Source organism: Cyanistes caeruleus, chromosome 5 (genome assembly GCF_971803275.1).
Source record: "Cyanistes caeruleus chromosome 5, bCyaCae1.hap1.1, whole genome shotgun sequence".
Taxonomy (NCBI): Eukaryota; Metazoa; Chordata; class Aves; order Passeriformes; family Paridae; genus Cyanistes; species Cyanistes caeruleus.
In genome coordinates this window covers 79,966,200-79,989,198 of record NC_141705.1, presented here as the reverse complement: position 1 = coordinate 79,989,198, position 22,999 = coordinate 79,966,200, and positions in this window count along the sequence as shown.

Genomic DNA, 22,999 nt, shown 5'->3' with positions numbered 1-22,999 from the left:
GTTGGGCCGGGCGGGGCTGGGCAGGTGCGCGGGGCCCCAGGGCGGCTGCGCGGGGCGGGGCCGAGGGGATTTAAGAGCCGGAAGTCGCTCCCGGCGCCATTTGCTCCCCAGCGCTCGGAGGTGCCGGCACGGGCCGGGCCGGGCTCCCCGGCGGGGCCCAGGTGAGGCGCGGGAGCCTCGGCTTCCCGGCCCTGCTTCTCTCTTCCCCTTCTTTCCTCCCTTCCTTTCTCCCGCTTATCTCCGTCTCCTCCCCGCAAACCCCCTTTTCCTCTCCCCCGTTGCTCTTCTCTTCCTCCCCTGCACCTGGCTCTTCCCCTGTCCCTCCTCCCTGCACAGCCCGACCCTCCAGTGTATCCCTCCTCCTTCCTCCTCCTCCTCCTCCTCCTCAGCCCGCTCCTTCTCCCCTCCTGAGCTCCCCTTCCCTCCTGTCCCTGCCCCATCCTGCGCACCCCGACCGCCCCCAGCCCTCCTTCCTCCCCTCTCCTTGCCCCGGGCACCCAGCCCGAGCGCCCCCCATTCCCGCTCGGCCTTTGCCACCTGCAGCTCCCTCTCGTGCTTCCCTCCCAAGGCCGAGCCCGCTTCTGTTCCTCTTTCCCGCTCTCCCTGCACTCTGTGCCCCTGCTGCCCTCCGCTCCTGCTCCCTTCTGCCTCCCTGTGCGCTGTCTCTCGGCCCTTTCCCTCCGTGTCTCCTTCTCCCCTTGGTCTCTGTTTGCCCTTGGCAGAGAAGCCGCGGGGCTCGGGGCGCCGGATAATAAAGCCCCGAGGGCCGGAGCCGGCGCCCCCGGCGGGAATCCCCTCACGGGGCCGGAGCCCGCGGTGCGGGTCCCCCCACGCACAACACGGCCCCACACTGCCGGGTGTCCCCACATCACACTGGGGGCTCCCGGGGGGCTTAGGGTGGGCCCCCTCCTCCGGAGGGGTCTGGGGTGGGGTAGCGAGGGTTGGGGGGGGTTTTGGGAAGGGCCCCCTCGTTAGGAGGGGGTCCCGGGTGGGGGGTGGGTTAGGGAGGGCCCCCTCCGGAGGAGGGGTCCCGGGGAGGGGCGGGGGGCGGGGCCCCCTCCGGAGGGGGGGGCCGGGGTGGGAGGGGCTGGGGGGTTCCGCCCCCTAAGCCCCTCCCACCCCGGTCCCTCCCCTCCGGAGGGGGCTCCGCCGCCCGGCCCCTCCCCAGGACCCCTCCTCCGGACAGGGGCCCGCGGGGGGGGGGGGGGAGGGGGGGCGGGGTGGGTGGGGGGGCAGCAGAGGGGGTCACGTCACTCTGCACCGTAATCGCACATTTGTATCAAACGACAGCACTCCCCCTCCTATTCCCCCCCACCCACCCCGCCCCCCCTCCCCCCCCCAGGGCCCCTGTCCGGAGGAGGGGGTCCCGGGGAGGGGCCGGGCGGCGGAGCCCCCTCCGGAGGGGAGGGACCGGGGTGGGAGGGGCTTAGGGGGCGGAACCCCCCAGCCCCTCCCACCCCGGCCCCCCCCCTCCGGAGGGGGCCCCGCCCCCCGCCCCTCCCCGGGACCCCCTCCTCCGGAGGGGGCCCTCCCTAACCCACCCCCCACCCGGGACCCCCTCCTAACGAGGGGGCCCTTCCCAAACCCTCCCCCCCAGGACCCCCTCCTAACGAGGGGGCCCTCCCTAAACCCCCCCTAACCCACACCCCACCCGGGACCCCCTCCTAACGAGGGGGCCCTTCCCAAACCCTCCCCCCCAGGACCCCCTCCAGAGGAGGGGGCCCTCCCTAAACCCCCCCTAACCCACCCGGGACCCCTCCTAACGAGGGGGCCCTTCCCAAAACCCCCCCCGCCCCCCAACCCTCGCTACCCCACCCCAGACCCCTCCGGAGGAGGGGGCCCACCCTAAGCCCCCCGGGAGCCCCCAGTGTGATGTGGGGACACCCGGCAGTGTGGGGCCGTGTTGTGCGTGGGGGGACCCGCACCGCGGGCTCCGGCCCCGTGAGGGGATTCCCGCCGGGGGCGCCGGCTCCGGCCCTCGGGGCTTTATTATCCGGCGCCCCGAGCCCCGCGGCTTCTCTGCCACGGGCAAACAGAGACCAAGGGGAGAAGGGGACACGGGGACACGGAGGGAAAGGGCCGAGAGACAGCGCACAGGGAGGCAGAAGGGAGCAGGAGCGGAGGGCAGCAGGGGCACAGAGTGCAGGGAGAGCGGGAAAGAGGAACAGAAGCGGGCTCGGCCTTGGGAGGGAAGCACGAGAGGGAGCTGCAGGTGGCAAAGGCCGAGCGGGAATGGGGGGCGCTCGGGCTGGGTGCCCGGGGCAAGGAGAGGGGAGGAAGGAGGGCTGGGGGAGCTCAGGAGGGGAGAAGGAGCGGGCTGAGGAGGAGGAAGGAGGAGGGATACACTGGAGGGTCGGGTGTGCAGGGAGGAGGGACAGGGGAAGAGCCAGGTGCAGGGGAGGAAGAGAAGAGCAACGGGGGAGAGGAAAGGGGGGTTTGCGGGGAGGAGGGAGGAGACGGAGATAAGCGGGAGAAAGGAAGGGAGGAAAGAAGGGGAAGAGAGAAGCAGGGCCGGGAAGCCGAGGCTCCCGCGCCTCACCTGGGCCCCGCCGGGGAGCCCGGCCCGGCCCGTGCCGACACCTCCGAGCGCTGGGGAGCAAATGGCGCCGGGAGCGACTTCCGGCTCTTAAATCCCCTCGGCCCCGCCCCGCGCAGCCGCCCTGGGGCCCCGCGCACCTGCCCGGCCCCGCCCGACCCAACCCCGAGCACCTGCGCCGGCCCCGCCCCCGCCCTGAGGCCCCGCCCCGAGCACCTGAGCCCGGCCCCGCCCCGAGGCCCCGCCCCCGGCCCTTCCCGCGCGGGGCCGCTCCCGGCGGCGGAAACAGGGAAATAAAGAGGGAAATAAAGAGGGAAATAAAGAGGGAAATAAAGGGGAAACAGGGAAAGCTGCAGGCGGATCGAACACAAACACCCTGCGGCGCTCGGGCCCCGCCCAGAGGCCCCGCGGGTGTCCCGCTGCGGGAGGAGCCTCAGCCGGAGCTCGGCCGCTGCTCTCGGCCCCGAAGGCGCTCCCTGAGCCCGGGGCCGGGCCCGGACAGCGCCGGGCCGGGGCTCCGTGTTCCGAGCGCTCGCTCGCAGCATTTGGGCTCCGTCCCTGAGCCCCAGAATGCGGGGTTTGGGCTCCGTGCTCACGGCCCGGGCGAGTCTCGCTTTGCACTCCCAGAACACGGGGCTCAAGTCGCTGCTCCACAGCCCCCGGCCCGGCCAGACCCAGCACTCGGTCCCTGAGCCCTCCACACCTTCACCCCCACCAAAAACCCCACAGGGTTCAAGAGTCCGATTCTGAGACCAGAAAAATGCTCCATTTATTAATCTCAGCTCACAGGGCTGTGGATTTCACTGTGGACATCCCCACAGGGGCTGACAGGGAACGGAGCTCTCACACCTCTGACCCTGCCCTGGGAACCGCTGCAGACTGGCAAACACCACACGTGGGATAAAAAGGCTGGAAGGCTCCCCTGGAGCCAAGGCACGCGTAGCCAATCCGCATTTCCTTATTATCCCAGCCATGTGCTATCCCGTTATCCCAGCCCCGCTCTGTGCTGCCGCCTCCAGCTCCCGGCCCGACCCCGCCCGTGGCTCCGGCCGCTCCCGAGGCACCGGGAACACGCCCGGAGCTGCTCGGCCCTGCGGAACTGAAGGGCTGGAGATGCCCAGGCCCGAGCAGGGGATGATCCAGGGGCTCCTGCCGTGTCCGGAGCTCGGGCTGAGGCGCCTCCCCGGGGATGCCCGCGCTCCATGCGCTGCCCTGCCCTCTCTTTGGGAGGAGCAGCTCCGGTCCCGGCGCTCGGGGCGGGGCAGCAGCGCAGGGACGGCCCCCACGGGCGCTCGGGACCCGCGGGCTCGGCTCCGGCCCCGCCGGGAGGAGGAAGGAGCGGGATGGGAGCGCCCGGCTGTGCCTGGCGCCGGCAGCCGACAGGGCCGGGCCCCGGGGGAGAGAACTCGCTCTGTGTTCCCTGAGCAGCAGAGAGGGATGGCCAGAAGCTTCTGGTGTTCCTTTCCCAGACTGTCCCATCCACCCATCCCAATGTGCGCGAGGCAAAACAGCCGCGATGGCTGCAGGCTTCAAAACAAAGATAAACAACGTGGTTTTCCTTTCCCTCTTTCAGGCAATTAAATGTAGGTAGCATTAATAATACCCGATGGCGTTTTCTTCTTAAAACTCTGGCCAAGACCGTGCTACTGCCTGGGTCTCCAGAGCAGGAAGATGAAAGTGATAAATTAAATCCGATGCCCGACCTTTGCATATTTAGCTTTCCATTGCAGAAATCCCTGGATGGATCCACCTGCTCCTCTGCTCGTATTATATTTTGTCTCACTCTAATCCCCTTAGGATACCCTAAATCCAACCTGTTCTGCTCCTCACACCAAAGCCTGAGGTCACCTCTGCTCATGACATTTGCATGGCACACGTTGTTGTCACACAGATAATGGCAAAACCAATTTCACCTTGTTCTTTCCCCCGGTACAGCTGGGGCAGCTGGAGCTGTGAAATGAGGGGACAGGACTCACGTGTAGCTCTCAACAGGATCCAAACATGGAGCTGCTTTTTTCCAGCCTTCCCCTGTAGAAAACACACGGTGTAAAACGCCACCAAAGCAGGAATTACTGCTGGAGCTCTCTTTGCCCGTGGCACACAAGGGGAGAGCCCTTCCTGGAGTTCGAGTGTCTTATTCCCACTTTTCAGTGCTCTTGGATCAGCCTCTGTGCTAATTGAGATCTTCCTGATAGGTCCTGATCTTTCAGAAGTGGAATCAAAGCAAAGTGAGGTAGAACAGAGGTGAGCCAAAGCCCAGCCGTGTGTATGATCTTTCCAGCTGTGCACCTCCCTGGGAATTGCCTGTTCCCTGCAGCACCTGACAGGAGGCACACGGGATCCCGAGGATGTTTAAAGGCTGCTGGGACAATCCAGACAAATCTTGGCCGTGTGCGAGGTAAGAACTGGAAGAGCTGCTTAGAAAGCTGCTGAGCCGAGCAGAGGTGGAAGGAGAGGAGGGAAAGGCCGGTTCCCATGCTCATTTCCAGGCAGGGATGAGGCCGAGCCTGCAGGCACGGAGCCTGCTGGAATCCCTGGCAGCAGGCACAGCCGCTCCCGGGAAGCCGCGCTCCCGTTGCACAAAGCCATCCCCGCCTGCGCAAGCTGCGGTGAAAGCCACGGGATCAGAGCCGGGAGGCTCAGCTGGAGCCCGGCTGCGGCTCAGCCGGGCCAGGTTCCGATGATCCGGCAGCACCGGGAGGCGCCTCCGGGCCCGAGCCCTTCCCTCGGTCCGCAATGAAAGGCGGCTGAGCGCCCGGCCCGAGCCGGCTGAGCTCAGAGGAAGGCTCTGATTGTGCCCGATTGGGATCAGGAGCCCATCCCGCCTGGCTGAGGAGCTCCAGCTGGCTCCTGCGGCACTGAGGAACAGCTCCCCCGGCAGTCCGGGCGCGGCTCCCAAAGCTCTGCCCGAGCTGCGGCACTTCCCTTTATTCTGCAGCCGCTGCTGATGCCTGGGATGTGTCGGGAGCAACGCGGATTGTCCAGGGAGGGATGCTCCGGGCTGGCTGCCGGGCGGGTCAGGCAGGTGACCTCCATCGCTAAGGAATTTCCCACATCCCAACCAGTCCAGCCGGCAGGAATGATGAACTGGAGGATTTGACAATAGAAATATTGTTCGGCCATTGTCTCACCAGGTGTGGGTACTGCAACAATCTGATCTCACGGGAACAAACAGTTCTGATTGAAGGGAAGGGCTTTGGTGTGACAGGAGGAGCTGCCTGAATCCCAGTATCCCTGGCCATAGTTCCCACTACAAAATTGTTTGGAGCAGAACTGAGACTGCTGAGCATCACTGGGCAGCAAAGGAGACATCCAGCAGTCCCCATAACCGGGCAGAAATCATTGCTGGCCATGGCCTGAGCCCTGGGGTGAGAGTCCCAATGGGAACAGCAGCTACAGCCACCCCGATATCCCCAGGAATGTGAGAAACCGCTTCTTCCCGTGGCTGGGAGAATGTCTCTGTGCATCTCCAGGATCCACCCTCAGCACTCCCTTGGCCTCTACACATACTCATTCCTTACACCTTCCTCACAAGGCATCCCCACCAGTTCCATCTCCTGCCTGCTGGGCAATGCTCCCCCTCCTCATTGCAAAGGGCAGAGCGAGGAACTCTGCCAGTGCCCTTCACTGAGCTCCTCTCACATCATCTCTCCCTCCTTTCAGTTCCTTGCCAGCAAGGAGAAAGATTAAAAGGGGAAGAAAAGTGTGTTATGATCTCTGCAAGGCCAGAAAGTGGCCTGAAGAGACATATTTTGGATTAACTCTGGCTGTTTAAAACCAAAGTCTATTAGGATTTCCTAAAAAAAAAATAAAAAAATAAAAAAAAAGAGAGAGAGATTATTAAAGCCATTTCTAGAGTCAGATTAAGATCTGTTCCCCACAGTTTCAGCTTTTGGCACCTCTGTGAGCAGCACAAAACACAGACTGTGAGTAACTGAGACAGACTGCACGGAAGAGGACTCGGAGGAGGAATTCATTGCCCCATCCAAACCACCTGAACTGACTTGGACAAGGACAGCAATTCCCTTTGGGCTGTCGGTGCTGCCCAGTTCCTGGCAGGGTGCCTTGCTCTGCCCCCATCTGCGCCTCTGCTGCTCGGCGGGCACGGCCGAGGGGCTGCCGGACCGCGCTGGGCTCGCTCCCGGCAAGCGAAGCCTCGTGGAATCGCTCAGAAGATGCCCTCGCCTATTTCCCATTTGTCTCCTCTCCAGAGAAGCCCCAGCTGCTCCCGCAGGGTCCCGCCCGCCGCTCGGAGCCAGCGGAGCCGAGGCCCCGCTCCCCGGGCGCTCCCGTTCCTGCCGGGATGAGGCATCCCAGGGCTCCCGGGGGAGGAACCTGGGCTCCGGTGTCCTGCAGCCTCCGGGCCAGCTCTGCTGCCAGGGAGAGGAGCGGCTCCCAGTGCCTCTGGCACCGCTGGAATCCAGTCACGGGCTGTGCTGGTGCCACCTCTCCATCGGGGACTCTAAACCCGGCCCGGCGCTTTCGGAGCCTCTGCGCTGCGGCTTCGGGCACGGCTCTGACCGGAACGCTCTGAACGCTCTTGGAAAGGAAATCACTGCAGTTCATGGTTTGTTTGCTTTAGCGTTATTTATCCAGTTAATTTTTTCTGTGTATCAGTATTAGACTGAGCCTTTACAGAGACATATGAAATTTTTTCCAGGATGATGTGTCACACCACCCTGAGCTGGGCTCAGCTTTGAACAGCCTGAAGGGCAGCACTGCCAAGACCCAAGGCAATCATTTCTTTGTAGGCAGCCCAAGCCCATTTAATGTTTCACTGTTTGACCCAGGGATCTTGAGGGATTTTCTCCAACCCAAATGATTCTGTGATTGCATATTCCCAAAGTCAGAGGAATCCAGACAAACAGACATATTGTAGAGGAAGCACCTTTTAGGAGTGTTTAGGTAAATTACAATTATTTCCCTCCCAACAGATGGACTATTTTCTGCTCAGTATACAAGATGTGTTTTCCAGCACAAAAGCTGTAATTCACCTGCCATCCTCGAGCACCCTAAACCAGAGCAGTAGGAGGCAGCCACGAGGAGCATGGAAAAACAGACAGGCACAGACTGCCCTGCCCAGCCCAGGGACGAGTCCAGAACTGGCTCCTGAGAGAGAGCAGGAGAGTTCAGGGATAAAATCACCTGACTGTGAGGACTGGCCTGGTCTCTCCCAGGCTACACTTCCCTTCTTACTGGGAATTTACTGGGCCATGGCAGAGAATTCTGTTTAGTGACTATTGCCTTCTTTTCCTCCCCTGCCCAGGAATGTCTGATGGATTGTTTGGCATTCCTGAGCTGCCTGCACCAGCAGCAGTCTGAGGTGCCACGTTCAGTGGCTCCAGGACCTCTCATTTCTCAAACTGGCCCGTGATAACTTCAGCTGCCGACCCCAAGCTCTTCAGCTGGGGGGAAACAGGGAACCACTGCTCCTGGAGATGTTCCTCATCAAGAGTTGTGGGCCACTTATCCTCCCTGCTCCTTATCCCAATTAACCCTGTTCTCCCTCTTGGTATCCATACCAATCTTACTATGCCAAACACTCCAGCTAAAGCTGCAGTGCCACTGTGGACATACATGGAATAAACGGAGCTTGCTCTGGGTTTTTTCCAAATACTTTAAAATTCCTTTGTCTGTTTTTCAGCTCCAGAAACAGAGATGAGAAAAACACAAAGTACCTCTCTTGGAGCTCTCTGGACAGTGAGGTCCTGTGAAACCAGTTCTGTCTGGAGGGCACCTTTGCAGATTTAGTTCTGCACTCAGGCTCATCCATGGAGTAGCGCTAAGTGACAGGAAAACCTGGCACCCCCTGGTCCCCCTGCACTCCTCAGCTATGACAGCGACCACGCTGACTCTGTTTGAGAGGAAGCTTAAGCTGAGCTTTTGACAGACTCAGGAATGCTTATGGTGAATCTCCCCAGTCACTTCTCAAGAGCATCTCTCAGGCTCAGTTGACAAAGAGCACATTAACCTGTCCCGCCTGTCGCTCTCCTCAGCACCGACACTCGCGGTTGGCAGATGGCGCTGCCAAAGGAGCAGCTTGGACCTTTAAGGCAGGAATATGGAAGGTGGTGTCAAAATGAATCAGAAGCTCAAGGTAGATGTGATCCAGCATTTCCAAGACTGGAGAGAGGGAGTTCACTCCTAATGCCCCCCAGGAGACCCCGTTCTCTAGAAACAGCAGGGGCAAACACCAAGGAATCCCTGCTTTACTCAAATCCACTGTGGTGGGTTTAGCGTGCCTGCAAGGAGAGGAGAACAATAAAACAACGAGTGGTGCAGACAGAGCCCTCTCCACTGGCACAGGGACCTGAGCTTCTGCAGCTCTGTCACCTCAGCCTTGGAAGATTCCAGCCTTGGCACTGAGGATTGCTGTGCCTTGCTGAGTTTGTAAGGTGAGTTACAAGAGCTGACACGGAAAAGCTCTGCTTGCTGCGGACAGCACCGAGCTCAACACACCTCAGGTTCTGTGGATAGAATCTGTTTCTCCTGGAACTGAAAGATTGAATCTCTCATTTTATACATGAAACAGCACTTGCTATTACCTCATTATGCGGTGCTTGGTAAAGGCATGGGTTTGAAAATTCTCTTACAGAGTATTTCTAGAAAAGAATCTATGAGTGACTGAAATGCCAGTGGTTTTTATTTCATATCATAAGCCATCATGATGAAATGGAATGATGAAAGGCCTGGCTTTGTCTATCTGACTAATTGCACCCATCTTCCAGATCTGCTGAACGATCATTTATTGTTTCCTACTTTGGATGATCAAGTATTTTATCGATAAAGCTCGTACAGCAATGGTTCAGAATCATAGAGAAATTCAGTGTCAAATCTGGAAATTGAATAGGTGTCCCACAAACAGCAATCACAGCCATCATCCAGCCAAACCATGCCCCCAGGACAATCCTCTACCCAGGAACAAAATAGGAGCCCCAGTCCTGGAGAGGGTCAGCCCTCAGCCCAGGACTAGCTGTGAATTCCTGTAATGGAACACAAAACCACAGGGACTGATTTTCACCTCCACCCAAATTCACAGCTCTTGGGAAAGCCTGAGCTACTGACAAATAATTTCAACCTCTGGCACTGATTATGCTTCTTAGCGAGCACTGGATCACAAAAGTGCACAACCACCCCCATTTCTCTGTCTGCTGCCCCTGCTCTGACACTGGGCCAGAAGACCCAGGATGGAGTTTTCTGGGCAGGAAAGGCCCATCAACCAGAGGATGTCCCTGCATCCCGAGAGAGTCAGAGTGCTGAGATGGAGATCATCACTGCACCATCGTGGCACTTATTTAGAGACAGGTCACCTTTGCCTGCTCCAACTGCGTGGGTCACAGCACCACTCCTACTTGCTCCAAACCTGGCAGCAGAGCTCACAACAGCTGGAAGAGAAACCTGCCCCTTCCCTGCCTACCTGGATTCCTCCCATCAAGTGCTGCAACAGCAGGGTCCTAGGCCCACGCTTTCTGAACCTTTGCTAAGCGCAGCTTTTTCAAAAATAAATTAGAACACAGCATTATTCTCCTTCCAAATCTGTAGCTACAAAATGTTTCTGCTGTAGGAAGCAGCGGCACCAAACACAAACACTGACCCAGCAGCCACTGGAGGTAAGTGACGGCAGCAGGAAGGAAAAGGAGCACCAAGAGTTTGTAAGGACAATCATGGCAAAGTTTCACCCTTGACACGTCTGCCCTCGCCTGTGCCACGTTACCGGATACATCCCTGCTCCCGGAGGCGCAGGGAAGGATCAGCGGGAGCGGCCGGAGCTCCCGGCAGTGCCAGGATTGCCCTGGGCAGAGGGCAGAGAGCCGTGCCCGGGCTGTCCCCACGCTGTTGCCCCGCTGCTCCCGGGCCTGCCCGCAGCCAACCCGACCGTGCTGAGCCACAAATGAAACAAAAGCCGAGCGCTCGGATTGCTCCCTGTCCTGCCAGAGCCCCTTCTGCTCTTTGTCACAAGGCAAGGCCCCAAGCCACCCCTTTCTGTTCACCTCTCCATCACTCGGTCAAAAAAAAGAACATTTATGTTTGCAGCTTTCAAATAAGTTTCCTTCTTCAAGTGATTTCTTCAGATCTGGCACAAACCCCCTCAATAGAATAAATAATTCTAATTGGCTTCCTAACAGAGGATTTTGCTGGACCTTTCCTAATAAATCCAAACAGTTTCAGCACAAGATGTGCATGGTCATTTTTCTTTTCTATCCCTTGCTTCATGACTCAACTCTTCACTTTATTGTACTCAATTTTATAGTTCAGATTTTAAGCTGAAGAAAAATCCTTCTCTCTGAAGAAGATTTTCTCATCAATCGAGCCATATATATTTTTAATAGGGATATCAAACCCAGCCTGATGGAACAAACACCTTGAGACACCTTCTGGACATGAATGTCTCTTTAAAAATATTAAAGCTCTAAGGGTTGAATTCTTTGCAGGTTTAACTGAACTGAAAGAATAAGAGACTTTGCAATGGGATGAAATGATGACTCAGGTCTCTAGGACATCATCAGTTTTATAGGATCTCTCCAGCAGCCCCCATCCATAGGGGTTTGCACTCCTGTTCTCCCACTTAACAGAGGAAATAGGTACACTTAAAAAGGGTTACCAAAACCCTTTTACCTTTAACCTATTAATAAAAGCTAAACGAGATACTTGGGAAAATCCTAATGCAAAGAAACATTCTGAGTGTAGCATTTTCCTATTGAACAAGCCCTTATTTTCTTAGCCAGATTCCTGTGGTGGAATCTGGCCTTGAACAGAGATTTTTAACACCAATATTGTGGAATGGGACGAGAGGACCTTTGTTTCCAGCTGCCTGTGCTGGTTTCTGTTCACCCTAGACTGACACCAAATAAACACGGCGCTGGGTTTCCATATAAATTAATGTAGTAGAAAGGTACCTGTTATTCCTTCAGAAAGAGCTCCCTACAACAACACAAAACTTCTTCCCAAGCCAAGGGAAGTTTATTTCCCTCTGGTAATTTTACTGTGTGTGTGTGTGTGCTAGGTGGAAATAGAGAACTGTGAAAAGGCTCATTTTAGCAGGGATAACAGCTCACAGAAGTTATTCTGAGGCCTGGGCCGGAATGAATCACATTCCCACGTGTGTGTGCTGCCTGGCAGCAATCAATGCTTCCTCTTAGCAAGGGCACTCCGGGGGATGGAGAAATCAGAGCTGTGAAAAACCCAGCAAATCCTGCCTGACAGCTTCTCCAGGCAAACCGCCCTGCCGGGCACGGGGAGCACGCTGGGATGTCGGGCCCATTCCACAGGGGCTCCTTTGGGATCCCTGGGCATCCCAAAACCCCATAACCCACTGCCCACCCCGGCCCCCAGTGCACTGACCTGGCTGGGAAGCTGGGAAGCAGGGGAGATGCTGATGGCAGAGGGCTGGGAAGCAGGGGAGATGCTGATGGCAGAGCTGGGAAGCAGGGGAGATGCTGATGGCAGAGCTGGGAAGCAGGGGAGATGCTGATGGCAGAGCTGGGAAGCAAGGAGAGAGGCTGGGATGGCAGAGCAGGAGTCCAGAGGAGGATGAGGTACAGTGCTGCACAAACAAGCTGGCACTGTCCAACACAAACCCCAAAATGGGAAGACAATAAGAAAAGCTCATTTGAAGGGAAGAAAAGCAAAGCCTGGTGTTCCAAGAGGAAAAAACCCTACTCGCTGATGCCCCATCCTATTAAGATTTCTCTCTGTGGTCCAGCTCAGCCCTGTTCCCTACTTGACACCAGTGCTGCTGCTGCAGGTATTCCCTGGAGTGTCCCCAGCACGGAGCAGGGGCAATGGGGGCAATGGGGGCAGGGGGAATGGGGGCAGGGGGAATGGGGGCAGGGGGAATGGGGGCAGGGGCAATGGGGGCAGGGGGAATTGGGGCAGGCTGAGGGAGCCCCCTTAGTGGTGGTGTTTAATGGGCACCTTTTAAAACAGCCCCACCTCTCTGAGTCCAGCAGTGCCCTGCTCAACACTAATCCTGCCCAGAGTGGTGAATGTTCCTGCAGGCCACAGCCCGTGGCCATTGCATCTCCAGGCTGCAGTAGCCCCTGGGGAGCAGGGGAGAATTCCTGTTTCTGTCTGGGAAATGTTCCCTCCTGGAAGGGGAAAAGCAGCATTCCCTTGCCCACCTTGGCACCTGTCCCTCTGTCTGTCAGCACTGACAATGGCCCTGCTGTGGCTCGGGAAGGAGCAGAGGGGAGGATGGAAGGTGCTGCTCCAGTCTGGTGCCCAGAGCTCCTGAACTGCCTCTGGTCCTTCTCAGGAGAAATTATGGGATGTAAATTCAGGGCCTGATGCAGCCCTGTCCGACTTCCCAGGATTTGAGCTGATTGAACAAACCAAGGGGAAATCGCTGCAGTGAGAGGGTTGATACCAGCAGGAAAGAAAGAACTGAATGAAATTGAAAAATTACATATTTAACCAGTAGCTGGATGCTAATAACTGTTTTAGGCCAACCCTGAATTTTGTCTGGGGCCATTAATTACAGGAGTCAAGCTGCTGATCTGAGTGGGAGTGAGGGGTTTGCAAACCACGGACAGCACAGGAAGGATCCCTCCCACCAGCAGCCTGTTCAGTGCCCTTGTGAAGGGTTTGCACAGAAAATCCACAGCAGAACGAGGCTGGAGGCAGCAGGAACCACCCAGCTTTTATCCAGGGAGCCTCCTCTGTTTCCTGTGCTGTGGAGCACGAGGCAACACTGCTTTATGTTAAAAGACAAAAAGGAGCAACCGAAGGACAGGGAATTGCAGGAGCACAAGGAAACCCACCATTCCAAAGGCAAACTTGCCTTGTTTTCACTCTCCAGAGTAAAACACAAGTGTGTGTTTGCTCCATCCCCTCAGAGGTGCCAGCCCGGGCTCTGCTGAGCAGGATCCAGCCAGTTTTGATCCTGCTCTGAGAACAACACAGCTGAACACCAGGTGGGTGACACACACCCCAAAACAAGGAGCGATACTGAAGCTGGAATAGCAAAGCTGAGCCCTAAGCAAGGTTCAATTCCTGCCATGGAATCACCAGGGTTTGAGCTCAGAGCTCTCGTTGTCTGGCAGAAGAGATCACAGAGAGCCCCAGAGCTGAAGGAGCCATGGAGGTGCCTCAGCTCGAGGTGGATGCACTGCCAGGCTCTTCATGCCTGGGGCACTTTGGTGCCAGACAGGAGTTTGGGAAGGGCTCCAACACTTTCTGCCATTACCAACCCCACAGCAAGAGCATCCCTGTTTCTCCTAAAACACACATAATCCCTTCCCCAGAGCTCCATGGGAACTCACCGTGGATCACTCTCAGTGCCTGCTCTCACTGCCATGTTCTGGTTTGCTCCTGGAATTCCCAGCCCAGAAATGTCTCCGTGCCCCTCCACTGCCACCCCACTGCCAGGGAGGGTGTCCCTGCCTGGGATTTTCACTGTCTCTCCCATTCCAGGTTTCCTGGTTCTTCCTTTTTTCCACTTCTGTGCCTCCTCAGTATTTACAAAAGCAAAAAGTCCTTTTCCCTGTTGCTAAATGCAGCTTGACACCACCCAGTGACCCTGTTAGCCCAGCTCAGCCCTTGAGAACACATCCCTCAGTGACGCTGCAGACAAATCACAGCAAACAGAAGCAGCTTTGAGCTCTGCAGTCATCGTAGCCCACAGTCATAATTATGTGAAATGAATAAATGAGGCTGGATTAAGTGATGATCTCTGGCCAGCTGCCAGAGAGGGGCACCAACAGTTACCAAAAAGAATCAGAAATGAGCTTGAGGAAAATCCTGGGCATCTTAACTTACGTTTCTTGTGGTTTTGTGCTACAGATTGTCATTATTATTTTTCATTTACCATCATGTTGATAAGCGCCTCCAAACTGCACATGAAATTTCCAGCAGGATTTCCATGGCAGAGCTTTGCTCTCTATCCTATGCTCAGGGCTCCACTGGATCCACAGAGAGGCTGGGAAAGAAGGAGGAGCTTCCTTTGCTGAAGGAGCCTGGAGGCTCAGGAGAGACTTTGAAACCATGGGAAGGAAGAGGGACTTTGTTACAGAGCACAGTGTGGGATGCACAGGGCATTAAAGTATTGCTGCAGTTGGGGTCAGGCAAGAAAGGCCAGAGAGTTCTTCAGAAATTGTAACAAACAAATAAATCTCTTGGAAGTACAGAAAGAGATAGACCTTAGACATATCACAACTTAACCCCAGTCAACAACTAAATCTCACACAGCCCCTCATTCATTCCCCCTCAGTGGGATGGGGGAACTAATTAGGAAAGTGAAACTGAGTGCACTGCTCAGCAATAACCAAGTCAGCCCTGAATTATCACCACTGTTTTCAGCACAGATCTAAACCACAGCCCTGTGCCAGCTCCTATGAAGAGAGAGAACTCTCTCCCAGCCAAAACCTGCACACCTATCAAAAGCATCTTCACTCAGAATAGCAGATTTGATGTGTCTAGACCAAGAATTTTGATTTTAAGGTGACTTACAGAAAAATATGGCCCAAGAAATCTTTGGCTTCACAAACATCCTTTCCCTCACCTCCCTACAAAGGGAAATGTATTAGATGTGAATTTAGCTATAAATATTTTAGTTGTTAAGACTTTAGTTCCTGCTACAGCTCTTGCTGTAATACTAACTTTAGCATAATACTTCAGCTTCAACAGATTTTTAAAACACAGGAGGTCTTAACACAGGGTTTGCTACAAGGATTAACTTTGGGATTATCTGTACACTTCACAAATTCTCGTCAAAATTCAAATTGTCTGATGAAATATGTGTTCTTGCCCCTGAAATGTCCATATGGAGGGGTGGGGGGAAATCTATTACTACACCACACTTAGTGCCAGATAGATGAAACACACTGGAATAACTACACACAAAGAACAAGACAAAATGTGGGCAATTCCTACAAGTTACTGCAAGCAAATATTGCTACATTTTCATAGGCTCTCGATGAAGGATGTGCACACATCCCAGCAGAGTTTTCCATCTCTGGATCACTGGCTGCAGGTGGAACAAGGACCAGCTGTCTCAATATGCTACCTCTCCTAGTTTATTTTGTATCTTTAAACCAGGAACACAGTGTCAAAAATGTCACTTATCTGACAAATCCGGAGGGTGATGCAGTGGATGTGTTAATTTTTCTGTGTATTCAGCTCACAGGCCATAAAGCACACCCTGGTTGTGTTTCACAGTTTCTCTCCAAGAGCCAATCAACCCTTCCTCATAAACAAAACAAACCAAAACATTTAAACATGCTACAATCTTTGTCTTTCTCACAAATCCCTCAATTTCTCACTTTTATCCACAATTTCTCCCCCTCATTTTCCAGCTTATGTAGCCTGGATTCAAAAGCCCTTCCAGAAAAGATGAATAAAAGAGTAACAGATATTTCAGAATAAACATTGACTGTCACGTCTCTTCAAAGCCTTTTCTGAATTTCTGCCCATCCCACCAACACCTGCAGAATTCCTTGCAGACCTTCCAAGTTGTTATCCTTTTCTAGCCTCTCTAACCAGTATCTCATTTAACTGCTGTGGTCCCACCACCCAAAGGGGAATGACAGCATCTCTGGTGACACCCAAGGCACATCCTGACATTTCTCTAAGCATGGCCAAGCTGCAGAGGAATAACTCACAAGGATGAAAATATTCCCTATTGTAAATGCCAAAGATGCATCAGCCTGGGCTGCTTTTCACTTTGCATTTCCCAGGGAAGCACTTGCACAGAGGATGAGGCATCTGTGAACCCTCGGCCTTTGTTTCTGCTGGGGAGGGGCCGCCCACCCTTCGCAGGTCCAGTCCCTGCCTGCTTCCACTCCCTGCCCGAGCCAGCCCGGGCTGCTCCCAGTTCACAGCACTGCCTGCAACGCCAGACTAAGGAAACGCCTTTCCCACTCTCCTGGAACAGGCACCAGCTGGCACCCACGGGAAGCACACAGCGATGCCTCCTACTTGCCATTACTCAAATGCCACATCTTTATTTAAAGAGGAAAAACCCACCAAGCTCATCCCCCAGAATGTTACACCCACACGTCTTTCAAACACGGCAAAACCATGTGCGCCTTCCTCTGAGAAGTTCATAGCTATCACTTTCTAATTTTCCAGCTTTTATGTCCACAAGAATTTACTGGGGAAGGAGGAGCTGCTCTCCCTTTTTAGCCCCTCTCTGTGCTCTGTGTACGAGCCTTTCTCTCCTCCTCAGCCACCTCGCTGACCCTGGAAATGTCCCTGCTCCTGCTTCCTTGGCAGAGCTGCTGTCTGACAACAAAACCAGGCCAGGACTGCCTTTAATCAAAATGCCATCAAGTGCTTAAAGTCTGTAATAAGAAGATTCTGTCACTCAGTTTTGCATCTAAGATTTTCAATTGATGGCATATTTAAGAAGATGACATGAGAAGAGAATGCAGTCAGAAGCAATCACCATTTGTGTTTCAGAACTCCCAGGTTCTCCACCACTTTCCATCACTTTGGAAAATGCCGTTCCTCACCACCTGTCAAGCACTTGGCACTTTTTTAAAACCAGGCAAATTATTAAGGAGACTTAACAAGGTCTTCAGGACATACCTGTCAGTCTCTTTTTTTTCCTTTTTAAATATCAGGAGCTGTTTTAATTCACTACATTTTCCATGTAGGTGGCAGTTTTCTTCTCAGCTACACCAGGCAAAATCCCCAAGTTCCCTGAACTGCAGGGTAAATTGTGTGAAAAGTGCCTCAGCACCACATATAACAAAGTTTAGGATATGGCAAGGTGAGAGCTTGAGGCTGATTGAAAAAAACCACAGATGCTGAGATTTGCTTCAATCGCTGAAGTGTAACTGGAAACTCTCATGTTCAGGAAAACTTACATCTGAATTTTCCAGTTAGCTTTCAAGTCATAAAAAAAAAAAAAAAAATTAAAAAAAAAATTAAAAAAAAGAGCAGTTTGATGCTCTAATAATTCCAAACATACGGAAAGTTTGCCAGCTGGACAGGCCTTCAAGAGAAGCTGCAAGCACTTGGGCAGTATGTTTCCTCATAATTTTGATGGATTTTAATTAAAGGCATCTCTTAGAGCATACCTTAAAGGAAGGAACCTTTAAGAAGCTGGATCCTTCACACCAGAGCAAGGCTTGGTTTGAGATTTGCTGTGTGGACAGAGCTGTGGAAAAGGCGGCTGTTGTGCCAACAGCGCTCTGAATAAACTGCTTTTGGTCTCTTGTGGAATAAAGTTCTCCTAAATTATATAATTAATCTATTTGAGGAAATAAAGTACAAGACCTAAACACACTTTGAGAATAACCTTCAGAACCTGCTTCTTTCTTTACAGCTCACACAATACAAATATAAATGAGCATAAATGAATTTAAGTATTTTTTGCTGCAAATGGGTAACTCCCTTCCCAGGGACAACATCTCACAGGCTGAGGGTACTCCTACACCTAAGAAACACTCGTGATTTATTAAACATGCAAAAGGGCAGGAAGGAAAATTGATGAATGCAAACTAATAAGGCCAAAAGAACCTGGAGAAAAACCCAATAGTTGCATTGTGGGTAAAAATTATGTTTCTTCCAAGACAGCAGAATAAATTCTAAGGGATAATGCAGCAATACATTTTTGTTCTGTCAGGCATCCCCTTGCCCTGATAATGTGCACATATGGCAAAAAAACAGAACACACAATCCTTACAAATTTATAAAATGGAAACATTGATTGCACCAGAAAAATGCATTAATGACAAACTGTACTTGCATTATTTTATTAATAATATTTAATGCCCAAGAGAATGTAGTTTGGGAACCGATAGATTGCTGGATTGTTATCTCCCTTAATTTCTTTTCAATAAATTAAACCCCACCAATCTGCTATCAACACCCTTATAGGTACAGGGAAGGCATTTGATTTATAATGTTTCTAAAGAGATGGCACTGTGATGAATTACCACTTCACAAGATTAGGAGATTATTAGGTTGCAGGCTCTATTTTCTACTTCACTTTTAAAGCTATGATTCCAAGTTGAAATCCCTTGTAGATGTTGCTGATTTTACAAGAAAGGTGATGTGTGGTGATACTGAAAGTCATGGTTCTCTCTTTCTAGGCATGGACACAATGGGAGTATTTTGGCAGCCTGCACCGAAACCTTGGGAGAAGCAATGCCAGGCACAAGACTGTCCTTAATCCAGACCAGCAAATTTTATTTATGGCAAGGCAGGGGCTGGATTTTAACATGAGGATGGTGCAGGGAGACAAGAAAGGAGAGAGGATGAATAGATGTGCGTCACTGCCATTCATTTTCAAAAACCCACTGAAGAATGCCTGTATGCGCAGAAATGTGTGGGCATGGCTTTGTGTATTAGGAAGAAATAGGTGGAAAGGATCTTAACCATCAGTCTGGGTGGTTCATTTTCAGAAACCTCATCCATTCCCATAGTTTGATTCAGTATGTTCAATAACAGAGACTTCTAAGATTTTTTTTTTTTAAGCAGACATTGCAGTGCTTGTGTGCAAAGTGTGCACTAACACGAAGATGTTATCTTCAAGTTTGCTGGAAGTAAGTACTTGAAATCTGGAGTTTGTTAAATCAAACTGCTCTGTTAAAAGAGTAGTGAATTAAAAGACTGAATGCCACTTTTCAAGCTGCCAGTACCCTTCAGAAATTAATTTTTAATATCTCTAATGGCATGTTTTCCTATGGATTACTAAAACAATAGCCAAGGGGAACCATTATTATCAACATGAGTCCAGGGCATCAGACAGCTAATTAACAGCAGATCACTCTTCTCCCAACTCCATGTTTTTTTTTTAAATGTGAAGATCTCCATAATTGAATGTCATGCAAAATATTATGCAAAGCATCCAGCTTTTCTCCCAAGATCAGCAGGAGCCGAGTGCCATAGGAAAGGATGTGCCAGTACAGAGATGGAGGAGCTCTAATGTTTACTCATCGAAAGGCTACAAATGCAAATCACAGTAGGACTCAGAACGGAGCCTGGGGGAATGCAAGAATAACTGAAGCCCAGCTGGAATGAAAAATCCTCTGGAGCAACAAATTCAATATGCCAGGAAAAAAAAATTAGGTCTGAATCGAATAAAGTCTTGCAAGCAGGCTGGCAAACACAGCAGCAAAAGTTATGCTCAGAGATGCAAACCAAAATAAAAAGGAGGATTACCATGATGGATATGGAGACCTGAAACACATTAATTAATTGCATTCTCCCAAATTAAAACAAGGATGCTGCCATCCCTAAACTCCTGCATGGAACCAAGTGTCTCAGCCTTCTGTTGTCCACACACAATCAAGCTTTCTCTGTGTCTTCCTAATGAAATATGTGTAATATCCAATTACCAATCAGTTGCCAATTAAAACACTATTTCCCAATAATATGATCCTGCTAACAGAATCTCCATGCAGCCCTTGGCACCCTGCTTTATGAGCAGCTCTGCCATCCATCAGTTCTTGTGCTGTCAGGTCCAGGGATGTGCCGAGCAGATGGCCAAGGATGCTGCCTGAATTCCAACTCCTGGTTTCCACACAGGCCGAGGTGGAGGGGGTGGCAACAAACATTCCCAACATGGAACACAATTAAAATTGACCCACCAGGTGTCACTGTTGCTCCAGAGAAATTTAACAGCCAAGGGATTTTTCTGGGCATAAACTGAGACTGGGAGTGGGGGACTGACTCCAGTGGAGAAGCACCAAGAAGAGCTCTGAAGAGAAGAACTCTTCTTCTCTTTCCTAAACTCTACACGTTTAAACTGTACACCTTTAAAAAGAAATCCAACAGCACCACCTACCCAAATGCCACCAGTTGCTCCTTCCTTCTGCCACTTGTTCCCTGCTTGCTGTCCTGCTGCCTCCTGCCGAATCCCTGTGTTGGATGGAATCAGGATCTGCCCTTGCTCCAGCTGGTGGAGCTGGCAAAGTGAAGGCAGCTGGTCCCAGGTGCTTTCAGACCCCACTTTCAGCTGCCTCAGGGAACCAGAGAGCAAAGCTTAGAGGAAACAAAAGCACTGCTGATCACAGTACACAACAATGACCACGGGCTTCCTTGGGCCTGGCTGCTTCATTCCAATGAAATATTTACAGCAAATAAAAAGTATTTCAGTAAAACCCTCCAGAACATGTAATTTCAGAGCATGATTGGCTGTATTCAAGCCTACACATTCCAAATTTTAACCAAAAAAGGGATTCATAGCATCTACCCTGTATGGAAACACACCTACTGCGAACATTCCAACACCTGTAGGAGCAAAGGTTCAGACTAAGCCAGAGCACATCCCCACAGTATCAGTGTCAGGCTCCCCTGAGCAGCTGTCCAGGGATTAACTGTGCCAGTTTGTTTTTCCTAAGCTCTGAGAGAAGAGAGGTCAGTAGCTCCTCTGTGTGCTTGATGATTCCACTGGAGGTTCCCAGCACCGCTGCTACAGGTGGATGTCCAGCTATGCCCATTAGTGCTGCATGTGGGCATCAAAGGAGAAATAACAGTTCCTTGGGAACACTGAGTTTCCATTGGGATGAAGACACTGGCATTCTTAAAAGGAAAAATTTGTAATTTTCATGTTAAACCAGGCCTCAAAAGAAACCACATCTGCACCATTTTGCACCTTTCCCATCTTTCACCCTTCAGGACCCCTCATGATACTGGGATTTTTGGAGATAGAAATATCAAGGCTTTATCATTTCCAACACCCCCAAAAGCCAGTCACACTCTCCTTTGCGATGGAATTAAACCCTTGCTATGGAACTGCCAAGGATTTTGAAGAACTGGAAACAGAGTGAGCAGAAACCTGTTCTCTCTCATGAGGCACCTTGTGACCCTGGCTGTATCTCTGCTGTTTTGGGATGGAGAGGATGGCCTAAGCACCTCTGTGTTAGAGGGCTCCCATATAAAGGGGCATTGCTGCTGTATGGCTGAAAGAATCAGACCCAGGTTTGCTCCCCTCAGAAGAACCCCAAATTTCTAGTGCAGAGTTCTGCTAGCTGCTATTTCTTTGAGTAAGACCTTCACAGAGCTAATCCAGAGAACCACAAGCTGCAGAAACACTGGGGTTTAGGCCATGTGCTGCAAAGGCACCCCTGGGCTTGCTGTAAGCCCCCAAATCACACCAAAACTGCAGAATAAATGGACAATGCTGTGTAAGGTAGAGCAGTTTCAGTGTGCCCTGAACTCTCTGTTTTAATCTGAATGCATTAAAAGCTCTCCAGAATCAAGGCAGTGTCTCTGCCCAGATATTTGTGCATTTATGGGGCACATGAGACTTCCACTAAATAAATTCTGGGATCTCTCCTGGACTCGAGAGTTCCTGCAGCTCCTTCCCACAGTGCCAATGGATCACAGCTCTGTCGAGCAGGGAACTGGAGCCCAGACTGTCAGGACCTCATTTATTCAGTGTGGACATGAAGATAAAGCTGCCCACTGCTCCCTGCCAAGTGTCCCAGTCACATCCTATGCCAGGAATTCTGTTTCCCTACAGCAGTTACAGCTTCCATCCACTGTCCCCTGCCATCCATTGTCCCCTGTGCCTGCAGAAGTGGCCTGAGGCTGCAGGGGCTGTGCTCAGCCAGGGTCCTGAGCACCTCTGCCACTATGGACAGGCAAGGAAAGGAGGAGGGAAGGAGCCAGTGCAGGAGTTATGTTTGGAGCCTGCCTGGACAGATGGATTAGTGCTTGCTCAAAGCTCGGCTCCTGAGCTGTTAATAGCCTCAGCTTCTACCAGTGTTAGTCACAAATGCTGCTCACAAAAAGGGAACATTTCCTTTGCTGAGCTGGAAAGAACATCTCCTCTAGACTGGGAATATCTTTCTCCTGCCTGATGTCTCAGGGCTGTCTGAACACAGTAAAAACAGCTTTGGAACACACATCTGGCCTCTGGACTGAATAGTAACAAACCTAATACTAATTAATTTTGCTTTAAAGACTACCCAACTATTGCTCTACATTTGTAAGCACTTCCTATAAATATTCCCAATACTAGATTAGTATGAAGGATGTTTAAAAATTGTGTTGCTCCACTTGAATATGTTAGGTTATGCTTTCTGTAGACAAAAGACCCACTAAGTAGTGAGCTTGCCCAGAAGATTGACCTGCTACATTAAAAAACACAAAAGCCACTTGAGTTACCTCAAAGACATGGGAACCTTCTCTTTCCTAAAGGGAAGAATGACCCATGGATACTGCAGCAGGAATTGCTCTTCTCCTGTTCATTATCCAGGGGAGGTCTTTCCCTATCATGTTACAGAATCATTCCATTCTGTTTCAGGGTTAATTTTCCTCCAGGTGCTCTCCAGAGTGCCTGATATTAATTATTTGTGATAGTTAACACTTACTGAACAGTACTGTAATATCCCTCCCAGCCATGGGGAAAGGGAGCCAATACCTCAGGTAAACACAAAGGGATTTTTCCCTATGGAAAACCAGCTGTGCAATGTGTGAATCACTGATTTCAGCAAGGGCTGGCTGCTGCACACCAGCACTGACCCAGGCAGGGCTGCCTGTAGGGATCTGAAAGGAGCAAAAATCCAT